Below are 13303 nucleotides of genomic sequence, written 5' to 3' on the forward strand. Positions count from 1 at the left end.
GAGGGGTCGCTCACTGGTCTATTCGGGTGCTCTGAAGAAAAGAGTAATCTCAATAGCAAAAAGAACTTCGGCACTCCATACATGAAAATATAAGAAATATTGTATCTAGACTAATGTCACTTTGAAAAATGAAGGTTTTTTGCGCATAATTTGGCCAATTTATGTGTGCCCATCAACCACGACAAGGTCACCTTCGTATGATGGGAAACTACGCTATGCTACCACTGGATATGCCACTCTTGGGCTGTAAGCCTGTATGGACAATATGTCTCTGCTTGGGCTTTTAACCTACAATGTATGGGCTGGTAGAGCTAGTTAAAACCACCTGTGACTGAATGGGAGGGACACATGGTCAGAAAAAAGGCTGTCAAACTTCTAATAGTGTAAACACGTACCTGCTGCAATGCTCCAGGAGCGGGATCCCAAAAATGATTAATAGAAAAAAGAGAGGGGTCGCTCACTGGTCTATTCGGGTGCTCTGAAGAAAAGAGTAATCTCAATAGCAAAAAGAACTTCGGCACTCCATACATGAAAATATAAGAAATATTGTATCTAGACTAATGTCACTTTGAAAAATGAAGGTTTTTTGCGCATAATTTGGCCAATTTATGTGTGCCCATCAACCACGACAAGGTCACCTTCGTATGATGGGAAACTACGCTATGCTACCACTGGATATGCCACTCTTGGGCTGTAAGCCTGTATGGACAATATGTCTCTGCTTGGGCTTTTAACCTACAATGTATGGGCTGGTAGAGCTAGTTAAAACCACCTGTGACTGAATGGGAGGGACACATGGTCAGAAAAAAGGCTGTCAAACTTCTAATAGTGTAAACACGTACCTGCTGCAATGCTCCAGGAGCGGGATCCCAAAAATGATTAATAGAAAAAAGAGAGGGGTCGCTCACTGGTCTATTCGGGTGCTCTGAAGAAAAGAGTAATCTCAATAGCAAAAAGAACTTCGGCACTCCATACATGAAAATATAAGAAATATTGTATCTAGACTAATGTCACTTTGAAAAATGAAGGTTTTTTGCGCATAATTTGGCCAATTTATGTGTGCCCATCAACCACGACAAGGTCACCTTCGTATGATGGGAAACTACGCTATGCTACCACTGGATATGTCACTCTTGGGCTGTAAGCCTGTATGGACAATATGTCTCTGCTTGGGCTTTTAACCTACAATGTATGGGCTGGTAGAGCTAGTTAAAACCACCTGTGACTGAATGGGAGGGACACATGGTCAGAAAAAAGGCTGTCAAACTTCTAATAGTGTAAACACGTACCTGCTGCAATGCTCCAGGAGCGGGATCCCAAAAATGATTAATAGAAAAAAGAGAGGGGTCGCTCACTGGTCTATTCGGGTGCTCTGAAGAAAAGAGTAATCTCAATAGCAAAAAGAACTTCGGCACTCCATACATGAAAATATAAGAAATATTGTATCTAGACTAATGTCACTTTGAAAAATGAAGGTTTTTTGCGCATAATTTGGCCAATTTATGTGTGCCCATCAACCACGACAAGGTCACCTTCGTATGATGGGAAACTACGCTATGCTACCACTGGATATGCCACTCTTGGGCTGTAAGCCTGTATGGACAATATGTCTCTGCTTGGGCTTTTAACCTACAATGTATGGGCTGGTAGAGCTAGTTAAAACCACCTGTGACTGAATGGGAGGGACACATGGTCAGAAAAAAGGCTGTCAAACTTCTAATAGTGTAAACACGTACCTGCTGCAATGCTCCAGGAGCGGGATCCCAAAAATGATTAATAGAAAAAAGAGAGGGGTCGCTCACTGGTCTATTCGGGTGCTCTGAAGAAAAGAGTAATCTCAATAGCAAAAAGAACTTCGGCACTCCATACATGAAAATATAAGAAATATTGTATCTAGACTAATGTCACTTTGAAAAATGAAGGTTTTTTGCGCATAATTTGGCCAATTTATGTGTGCCCATCAACCACGACAAGGTCACCTTCGTATGATGGGAAACTACGCTATGCTACCACTGGATATGCCACTCTTGGGCTGTAAGCCTGTATGGACAATATGTCTCTGCTTGGGCTTTTAACCTACAATGTATGGGCTGGTAGAGCTAGTTAAAACCACCTGTGACTGAATGGGAGGGACACATGGTCAGAAAAAAGGCTGTCAAACTTCTAATAGTGTAAACACGTACCTGCTGCAATGCTCCAGGAGCGGGATCCCAAAAATGATTAATAGAAAAAAGAGAGGGGTCGCTCACTGGTCTATTCGGGTGCTCTGAAGAAAAGAGTAATCTCAATAGCAAAAAGAACTTCGGCACTCCATACATGAAAATATAAGAAATATTGTATCTAGACTAATGTCACTTTGAAAAATGAAGGTTTTTTGCGCATAATTTGGCCAATTTATGTGTGCCCATCAACCACGACAAGGTCACCTTCGTATGATGGGAAACTACGCTATGCTACCACTGGATATGCCACTCTTGGGCTGTAAGCCTGTATGGACAATATGTCTCTGCTTGGGCTTTTAACCTACAATGTATGGGCTGGTAGAGCTAGTTAAAACCACCTGTGACTGAATGGGAGGGACACATGGTCAGAAAAAAGGCTGTCAAACTTCTAATAGTGTAAACACGTACCTGCTGCAATGCTCCAGGAGCGGGATCCCAAAAATGATTAATAGAAAAAAGAGAGGGGTCGCTCACTGGTCTATTCGGGTGCTCTGAAGAAAAGAGTAATCTCAATAGCAAAAAGAACTTCGGCACTCCATACATGAAAATATAAGAAATATTGTATCTAGACTAATGTCACTTTGAAAAATGAAGGTTTTTTGCGCATAATTTGGCCAATTTATGTGTGCCCATCAACCACGACAAGGTCACCTTCGTATGATGGGAAACTACGCTATGCTACCACTGGATATGCCACTCTTGGGCTGTAAGCCTGTATGGACAATATGTCTCTGCTTGGGCTTTTAACCTACAATGTATGGGCTGGTAGAGCTAGTTAAAACCACCTGTGACTGAATGGGAGGGACACATGGTCAGAAAAAAGGCTGTCAAACTTCTAATAGTGTAAACACGTACCTGCTGCAATGCTCCAGGAGCGGGATCCCAAAAATGATTAATAGAAAAAAGAGAGGGGTCGCTCACTGGTCTATTCGGGTGCTCTGAAGAAAAGAGTAATCTCAATAGCAAAAAGAACTTCGGCACTCCATACATGAAAATATAAGAAATATTGTATCTAGACTAATGTCACTTTGAAAAATGAAGGTTTTTTGCGCATAATTTGGCCAATTTATGTGTGCCCATCAACCACGACAAGGTCACCTTCGTATGATGGGAAACTACGCTATGCTACCACTGGATATGCCACTCTTGGGCTGTAAGCCTGTATGGACAATATGTCTCTGCTTGGGCTTTTAACCTACAATGTATGGGCTGGTAGAGCTAGTTAAAACCACCTGTGACTGAATGGGAGGGACACATGGTCAGAAAAAAGGCTGTCAAACTTCTAATAGTGTAAACACGTACCTGCTGCAATGCTCCAGGAGCGGGATCCCAAAAATGATTAATAGAAAAAAGAGAGGGGTCGCTCACTGGTCTATTCGGGTGCTCTGAAGAAAAGAGTAATCTCAATAGCAAAAAGAACTTCGGCACTCCATACATGAAAATATAAGAAATATTGTATCTAGACTAATGTCACTTTGAAAAATGAAGGTTTTTTGCGCATAATTTGGCCAATTTATGTGTGCCCATCAACCACGACAAGGTCACCTTCGTATGATGGGAAACTACGCTATGCTACCACTGGATATGCCACTCTTGGGCTGTAAGCCTGTATGGACAATATGTCTCTGCTTGGGCTTTTAACCTACAATGTATGGGCTGGTAGAGCTAGTTAAAACCACCTGTGACTGAATGGGAGGGACACATGGTCAGAAAAAAGGCTGTCAAACTTCTAATAGTGTAAACACGTACCTGCTGCAATGCTCCAGGAGCGGGATCCCAAAAATGATTAATAGAAAAAAGAGAGGGGTCGCTCACTGGTCTATTCGGGTGCTCTGAAGAAAAGAGTAATCTCAATAGCAAAAAGAACTTCGGCACTCCATACATGAAAATATAAGAAATATTGTATCTAGACTAATGTCACTTTGAAAAATGAAGGTTTTTTGCGCATAATTTGGCCAATTTATGTGTGCCCATCAACCACGACAAGGTCACCTTCGTATGATGGGAAACTACGCTATGCTACCACTGGATATGCCACTCTTGGGCTGTAAGCCTGTATGGACAATATGTCTCTGCTTGGGCTTTTAACCTACAATGTATGGGCTGGTAGAGCTAGTTAAAACCACCTGTGACTGAATGGGAGGGACACATGGTCAGAAAAAAGGCTGTCAAACTTCTAATAGTGTAAACACGTACCTGCTGCAATGCTCCAGGAGCGGGATCCCAAAAATGATTAATAGAAAAAAGAGAGGGGTCGCTCACTGGTCTATTCGGGTGCTCTGAAGAAAAGAGTAATCTCAATAGCAAAAAGAACTTCGGCACTCCATACATGAAAATATAAGAAATATTGTATCTAGACTAATGTCACTTTGAAAAATGAAGGTTTTTTGCGCATAATTTGGCCAATTTATGTGTGCCCATCAACCACGACAAGGTCACCTTCGTATGATGGGAAACTACGCTATGCTACCACTGGATATGCCACTCTTGGGCTGTAAGCCTGTATGGACAATATGTCTCTGCTTGGGCTTTTAACCTACAATGTATGGGCTGGTAGAGCTAGTTAAAACCACCTGTGACTGAATGGGAGGGACACATGGTCAGAAAAAAGGCTGTCAAACTTCTAATAGTGTAAACACGTACCTGCTGCAATGCTCCAGGAGCGGGATCCCAAAAATGATTAATAGAAAAAAGAGAGGGGTCGCTCACTGGTCTATTCGGGTGCTCTGAAGAAAAGAGTAATCTCAATAGCAAAAAGAACTTCGGCACTCCATACATGAAAATATAAGAAATATTGTATCTAGACTAATGTCACTTTGAAAAATGAAGGTTTTTTGCGCATAATTTGGCCAATTTATGTGTGCCCATCAACCACGACAAGGTCACCTTCGTATGATGGGAAACTACGCTATGCTACCACTGGATATGCCACTCTTGGGCTGTAAGCCTGTATGGACAATATGTCTCTGCTTGGGCTTTTAACCTACAATGTATGGGCTGGTAGAGCTAGTTAAAACCACCTGTGACTGAATGGGAGGGACACATGGTCAGAAAAAAGGCTGTCAAACTTCTAATAGTGTAAACACGTACCTGCTGCAATGCTCCAGGAGCGGGATCCCAAAAATGATTAATAGAAAAAAGAGAGGGGTCGCTCACTGGTCTATTCGGGTGCTCTGAAGAAAAGAGTAATCTCAATAGCAAAAAGAACTTCGGCACTCCATACATGAAAATATAAGAAATATTGTATCTAGACTAATGTCACTTTGAAAAATGAAGGTTTTTTGCGCATAATTTGGCCAATTTATGTGTGCCCATCAACCACGACAAGGTCACCTTCGTATGATGGGAAACTACGCTATGCTACCACTGGATATGCCACTCTTGGGCTGTAAGCCTGTATGGACAATATGTCTCTGCTTGGGCTTTTAACCTACCAGCCCATACATTGTAGGTTAAAAGCCCAAGCAGAGACATATTGTCCATACAGGCTTACAGCCCAAGAGTGGCATATCCAGTGGTAGCATAGCGTAGTTTCCCATCATACGAAGGTGACCTTGTCGTGGTTGATGGGCACACATAAATTGGCCAAATTATGCGCAAAAAACCTTCATTTTTCAAAGTGACATTAGTCTAGATACAATATTTCTTATATTTTCATGTATGGAGTGCCGAAGTTCTTTTTGCTATTGAGATTACTCTTTTCTTCAGAGCACCCGAATAGACCAGTGAGCGACCCCTCTCTTTTTTCTATTAATCATTTTTGGGATCCCGCTCCTGGAGCATTGCAGCAGGTACGTGTTTACACTATTAGAAGTTTGACAGCCTTTTTTCTGACCATGTGTCCCTCCCATTCAGTCACAGGTGGTTTTAACTAGCTCTACCAGCCCATACATTGTAGGTTAAAAGCCCAAGCAGAGACATATTGTCCATACAGGCTTACAGCCCAAGAGTGGCATATCCAGTGGTAGCATAGCGTAGTTTCCCATCATACGAAGGTGACCTTGTCGTGGTTGATGGGCACACATAAATTGGCCAAATTATGCGCAAAAAACCTTCATTTTTCAAAGTGACATTAGTCTAGATACAATATTTCTTATATTTTCATGTATGGAGTGCCGAAGTTCTTTTTGCTATTGAGATTACTCTTTTCTTCAGAGCACCCGAATAGACCAGTGAGCGACCCCTCTCTTTTTTCTATTAATCATTTTTGGGATCCCGCTCCTGGAGCATTGCAGCAGGTACGTGTTTACACTATTAGAAGTTTGACAGCCTTTTTTCTGACCATGTGTCCCTCCCATTCAGTCACAGGTGGTTTTAACTAGCTCTACCAGCCCATACATTGTAGGTTAAAAGCCCAAGCAGAGACATATTGTCCATACAGGCTTACAGCCCAAGAGTGGCATATCCAGTGGTAGCATAGCGTAGTTTCCCATCATACGAAGGTGACCTTGTCGTGGTTGATGGGCACACATAAATTGGCCAAATTATGCGCAAAAAACCTTCATTTTTCAAAGTGACATTAGTCTAGATACAATATTTCTTATATTTTCATGTATGGAGTGCCGAAGTTCTTTTTGCTATTGAGATTACTCTTTTCTTCAGAGCACCCGAATAGACCAGTGAGCGACCCCTCTCTTTTTTCTATTAATCATTTTTGGGATCCCGCTCCTGGAGCATTGCAGCAGGTACGTGTTTACACTATTAGAAGTTTGACAGCCTTTTTTCTGACCATGTGTCCCTCCCATTCAGTCACAGGTGGTTTTAACTAGCTCTACCAGCCCATACATTGTAGGTTAAAAGCCCAAGCAGAGACATATTGTCCATACAGGCTTACAGCCCAAGAGTGGCATATCCAGTGGTAGCATAGCGTAGTTTCCCATCATACGAAGGTGACCTTGTCGTGGTTGATGGGCACACATAAATTGGCCAAATTATGCGCAAAAAACCTTCATTTTTCAAAGTGACATTAGTCTAGATACAATATTTCTTATATTTTCATGTATGGAGTGCCGAAGTTCTTTTTGCTATTGAGATTACTCTTTTCTTCAGAGCACCCGAATAGACCAGTGAGCGACCCCTCTCTTTTTTCTATTAATCATTTTTGGGATCCCGCTCCTGGAGCATTGCAGCAGGTACGTGTTTACACTATTAGAAGTTTGACAGCCTTTTTTCTGACCATGTGTCCCTCCCATTCAGTCACAGGTGGTTTTAACTAGCTCTACCAGCCCATACATTGTAGGTTAAAAGCCCAAGCAGAGACATATTGTCCATACAGGCTTACAGCCCAAGAGTGGCATATCCAGTGGTAGCATAGCGTAGTTTCCCATCATACGAAGGTGACCTTGTCGTGGTTGATGGGCACACATAAATTGGCCAAATTATGCGCAAAAAACCTTCATTTTTCAAAGTGACATTAGTCTAGATACAATATTTCTTATATTTTCATGTATGGAGTGCCGAAGTTCTTTTTGCTATTGAGATTACTCTTTTCTTCAGAGCACCCGAATAGACCAGTGAGCGACCCCTCTCTTTTTTCTATTAATCATTTTTGGGATCCCGCTCCTGGAGCATTGCAGCAGGTACGTGTTTACACTATTAGAAGTTTGACAGCCTTTTTTCTGACCATGTGTCCCTCCCATTCAGTCACAGGTGGTTTTAACTAGCTCTACCAGCCCATACATTGTAGGTTAAAAGCCCAAGCAGAGACATATTGTCCATACAGGCTTACAGCCCAAGAGTGGCATATCCAGTGGTAGCATAGCGTAGTTTCCCATCATACGAAGGTGACCTTGTCGTGGTTGATGGGCACACATAAATTGGCCAAATTATGCGCAAAAAACCTTCATTTTTCAAAGTGACATTAGTCTAGATACAATATTTCTTATATTTTCATGTATGGAGTGCCGAAGTTCTTTTTGCTATTGAGATTACTCTTTTCTTCAGAGCACCCGAATAGACCAGTGAGCGACCCCTCTCTTTTTTCTATTAATCATTTTTGGGATCCCGCTCCTGGAGCATTGCAGCAGGTACGTGTTTACACTATTAGAAGTTTGACAGCCTTTTTTCTGACCATGTGTCCCTCCCATTCAGTCACAGGTGGTTTTAACTAGCTCTACCAGCCCATACATTGTAGGTTAAAAGCCCAAGCAGAGACATATTGTCCATACAGGCTTACAGCCCAAGAGTGGCATATCCAGTGGTAGCATAGCGTAGTTTCCCATCATACGAAGGTGACCTTGTCGTGGTTGATGGGCACACATAAATTGGCCAAATTATGCGCAAAAAACCTTCATTTTTCAAAGTGACATTAGTCTAGATACAATATTTCTTATATTTTCATGTATGGAGTGCCGAAGTTCTTTTTGCTATTGAGATTACTCTTTTCTTCAGAGCACCCGAATAGACCAGTGAGCGACCCCTCTCTTTTTTCTATTAATCATTTTTGGGATCCCGCTCCTGGAGCATTGCAGCAGGTACGTGTTTACACTATTAGAAGTTTGACAGCCTTTTTTCTGACCATGTGTCCCTCCCATTCAGTCACAGGTGGTTTTAACTAGCTCTACCAGCCCATACATTGTAGGTTAAAAGCCCAAGCAGAGACATATTGTCCATACAGGCTTACAGCCCAAGAGTGGCATATCCAGTGGTAGCATAGCGTAGTTTCCCATCATACGAAGGTGACCTTGTCGTGGTTGATGGGCACACATAAATTGGCCAAATTATGCGCAAAAAACCTTCATTTTTCAAAGTGACATTAGTCTAGATACAATATTTCTTATATTTTCATGTATGGAGTGCCGAAGTTCTTTTTGCTATTGAGATTACTCTTTTCTTCAGAGCACCCGAATAGACCAGTGAGCGACCCCTCTCTTTTTTCTATTAATCATTTTTGGGATCCCGCTCCTGGAGCATTGCAGCAGGTACGTGTTTACACTATTAGAAGTTTGACAGCCTTTTTTCTGACCATGTGTCCCTCCCATTCAGTCACAGGTGGTTTTAACTAGCTCTACCAGCCCATACATTGTAGGTTAAAAGCCCAAGCAGAGACATATTGTCCATACAGGCTTACAGCCCAAGAGTGGCATATCCAGTGGTAGCATAGCGTAGTTTCCCATCATACGAAGGTGACCTTGTCGTGGTTGATGGGCACACATAAATTGGCCAAATTATGCGCAAAAAACCTTCATTTTTCAAAGTGACATTAGTCTAGATACAATATTTCTTATATTTTCATGTATGGAGTGCCGAAGTTCTTTTTGCTATTGAGATTACTCTTTTCTTCAGAGCACCCGAATAGACCAGTGAGCGACCCCTCTCTTTTTTCTATTAATCATTTTTGGGATCCCGCTCCTGGAGCATTGCAGCAGGTACGTGTTTACACTATTAGAAGTTTGACAGCCTTTTTTCTGACCATGTGTCCCTCCCATTCAGTCACAGGTGGTTTTAACTAGCTCTACCAGCCCATACATTGTAGGTTAAAAGCCCAAGCAGAGACATATTGTCCATACAGGCTTACAGCCCAAGAGTGGCATATCCAGTGGTAGCATAGCGTAGTTTCCCATCATACGAAGGTGACCTTGTCGTGGTTGATGGGCACACATAAATTGGCCAAATTATGCGCAAAAAACCTTCATTTTTCAAAGTGACATTAGTCTAGATACAATATTTCTTATATTTTCATGTATGGAGTGCCGAAGTTCTTTTTGCTATTGAGATTACTCTTTTCTTCAGAGCACCCGAATAGACCAGTGAGCGACCCCTCTCTTTTTTCTATTAATCATTTTTGGGATCCCGCTCCTGGAGCATTGCAGCAGGTACGTGTTTACACTATTAGAAGTTTGACAGCCTTTTTTCTGACCATGTGTCCCTCCCATTCAGTCACAGGTGGTTTTAACTAGCTCTACCAGCCCATACATTGTAGGTTAAAAGCCCAAGCAGAGACATATTGTCCATACAGGCTTACAGCCCAAGAGTGGCATATCCAGTGGTAGCATAGCGTAGTTTCCCATCATACGAAGGTGACCTTGTCGTGGTTGATGGGCACACATAAATTGGCCAAATTATGCGCAAAAAACCTTCATTTTTCAAAGTGACATTAGTCTAGATACAATATTTCTTATATTTTCATGTATGGAGTGCCGAAGTTCTTTTTGCTATTGAGATTACTCTTTTCTTCAGAGCACCCGAATAGACCAGTGAGCGACCCCTCTCTTTTTTCTATTAATCATTTTTGGGATCCCGCTCCTGGAGCATTGCAGCAGGTACGTGTTTACACTATTAGAAGTTTGACAGCCTTTTTTCTGACCATGTGTCCCTCCCATTCAGTCACAGGTGGTTTTAACTAGCTCTACCAGCCCATACATTGTAGGTTAAAAGCCCAAGCAGAGACATATTGTCCATACAGGCTTACAGCCCAAGAGTGGCATATCCAGTGGTAGCATAGCGTAGTTTCCCATCATACGAAGGTGACCTTGTCGTGGTTGATGGGCACACATAAATTGGCCAAATTATGCGCAAAAAACCTTCATTTTTCAAAGTGACATTAGTCTAGATACAATATTTCTTATATTTTCATGTATGGAGTGCCGAAGTTCTTTTTGCTATTGAGATTACTCTTTTCTTCAGAGCACCCGAATAGACCAGTGAGCGACCCCTCTCTTTTTTCTATTAATCATTTTTGGGATCCCGCTCCTGGAGCATTGCAGCAGGTACGTGTTTACACTATTAGAAGTTTGACAGCCTTTTTTCTGACCATGTGTCCCTCCCATTCAGTCACAGGTGGTTTTAACTAGCTCTACCAGCCCATACATTGTAGGTTAAAAGCCCAAGCAGAGACATATTGTCCATACAGGCTTACAGCCCAAGAGTGGCATATCCAGTGGTAGCATAGCGTAGTTTCCCATCATACGAAGGTGACCTTGTCGTGGTTGATGGGCACACATAAATTGGCCAAATTATGCGCAAAAAACCTTCATTTTTCAAAGTGACATTAGTCTAGATACAATATTTCTTATATTTTCATGTATGGAGTGCCGAAGTTCTTTTTGCTATTGAGATTACTCTTTTCTTCAGAGCACCCGAATAGACCAGTGAGCGACCCCTCTCTTTTTTCTATTAATCATTTTTGGGATCCCGCTCCTGGAGCATTGCAGCAGGTACGTGTTTACACTATTAGAAGTTTGACAGCCTTTTTTCTGACCATGTGTCCCTCCCATTCAGTCACAGGTGGTTTTAACTAGCTCTACCAGCCCATACATTGTAGGTTAAAAGCCCAAGCAGAGACATATTGTCCATACAGGCTTACAGCCCAAGAGTGGCATATCCAGTGGTAGCATAGCGTAGTTTCCCATCATACGAAGGTGACCTTGTCGTGGTTGATGGGCACACATAAATTGGCCAAATTATGCGCAAAAAACCTTCATTTTTCAAAGTGACATTAGTCTAGATACAATATTTCTTATATTTTCATGTATGGAGTGCCGAAGTTCTTTTTGCTATTGAGATTACTCTTTTCTTCAGAGCACCCGAATAGACCAGTGAGCGACCCCTCTCTTTTTTCTATTAATCATTTTTGGGATCCCGCTCCTGGAGCATTGCAGCAGGTACGTGTTTACACTATTAGAAGTTTGACAGCCTTTTTTCTGACCATGTGTCCCTCCCATTCAGTCACAGGTGGTTTTAACTAGCTCTACCAGCCCATACATTGTAGGTTAAAAGCCCAAGCAGAGACATATTGTCCATACAGGCTTACAGCCCAAGAGTGGCATATCCAGTGGTAGCATAGCGTAGTTTCCCATCATACGAAGGTGACCTTGTCGTGGTTGATGGGCACACATAAATTGGCCAAATTATGCGCAAAAAACCTTCATTTTTCAAAGTGACATTAGTCTAGATACAATATTTCTTATATTTTCATGTATGGAGTGCCGAAGTTCTTTTTGCTATTGAGATTACTCTTTTCTTCAGAGCACCCGAATAGACCAGTGAGCGACCCCTCTCTTTTTTCTATTAATCATTTTTGGGATCCCGCTCCTGGAGCATTGCAGCAGGTACGTGTTTACACTATTAGAAGTTTGACAGCCTTTTTTCTGACCATGTGTCCCTCCCATTCAGTCACAGGTGGTTTTAACTAGCTCTACCAGCCCATACATTGTAGGTTAAAAGCCCAAGCAGAGACATATTGTCCATACAGGCTTACAGCCCAAGAGTGGCATATCCAGTGGTAGCATAGCGTAGTTTCCCATCATACGAAGGTGACCTTGTCGTGGTTGATGGGCACACATAAATTGGCCAAATTATGCGCAAAAAACCTTCATTTTTCAAAGTGACATTAGTCTAGATACAATATTTCTTATATTTTCATGTATGGAGTGCCGAAGTTCTTTTTGCTATTGAGATTACTCTTTTCTTCAGAGCACCCGAATAGACCAGTGAGCGACCCCTCTCTTTTTTCTATTAATCATTTTTGGGATCCCGCTCCTGGAGCATTGCAGCAGGTACGTGTTTACACTATTAGAAGTTTGACAGCCTTTTTTCTGACCATGTGTCCCTCCCATTCAGTCACAGGTGGTTTTAACTAGCTCTACCAGCCCATACATTGTAGGTTAAAAGCCCAAGCAGAGACATATTGTCCATACAGGCTTACAGCCCAAGAGTGGCATATCCAGTGGTAGCATAGCGTAGTTTCCCATCATACGAAGGTGACCTTGTCGTGGTTGATGGGCACACATAAATTGGCCAAATTATGCGCAAAAAACCTTCATTTTTCAAAGTGACATTAGTCTAGATACAATATTTCTTATATTTTCATGTATGGAGTGCCGAAGTTCTTTTTGCTATTGAGATTACTCTTTTCTTCAGAGCACCCGAATAGACCAGTGAGCGACCCCTCTCTTTTTTCTATTAATCATTTTTGGGATCCCGCTCCTGGAGCATTGCAGCAGGTACGTGTTTACACTATTAGAAGTTTGACAGCCTTTTTTCTGACCATGTGTCCCTCCCATTCAGTCACAGGTGGTTTTAACTAGCTCTACCAGCCCATACATTGTAGGTTAAAAGCCCAAGCAGAGACATATTGTCCA

The sequence above is a fragment of the Phyllobates terribilis genome, unplaced genomic scaffold, assembly GCF_046119375.1.
Source record: "Phyllobates terribilis strain yellow unplaced genomic scaffold, ASM4611937v1 Scaffold_4__5_contigs__length_816908805, whole genome shotgun sequence".
NCBI classification, from domain to species: Eukaryota; Metazoa; Chordata; class Amphibia; order Anura; family Dendrobatidae; genus Phyllobates; species Phyllobates terribilis.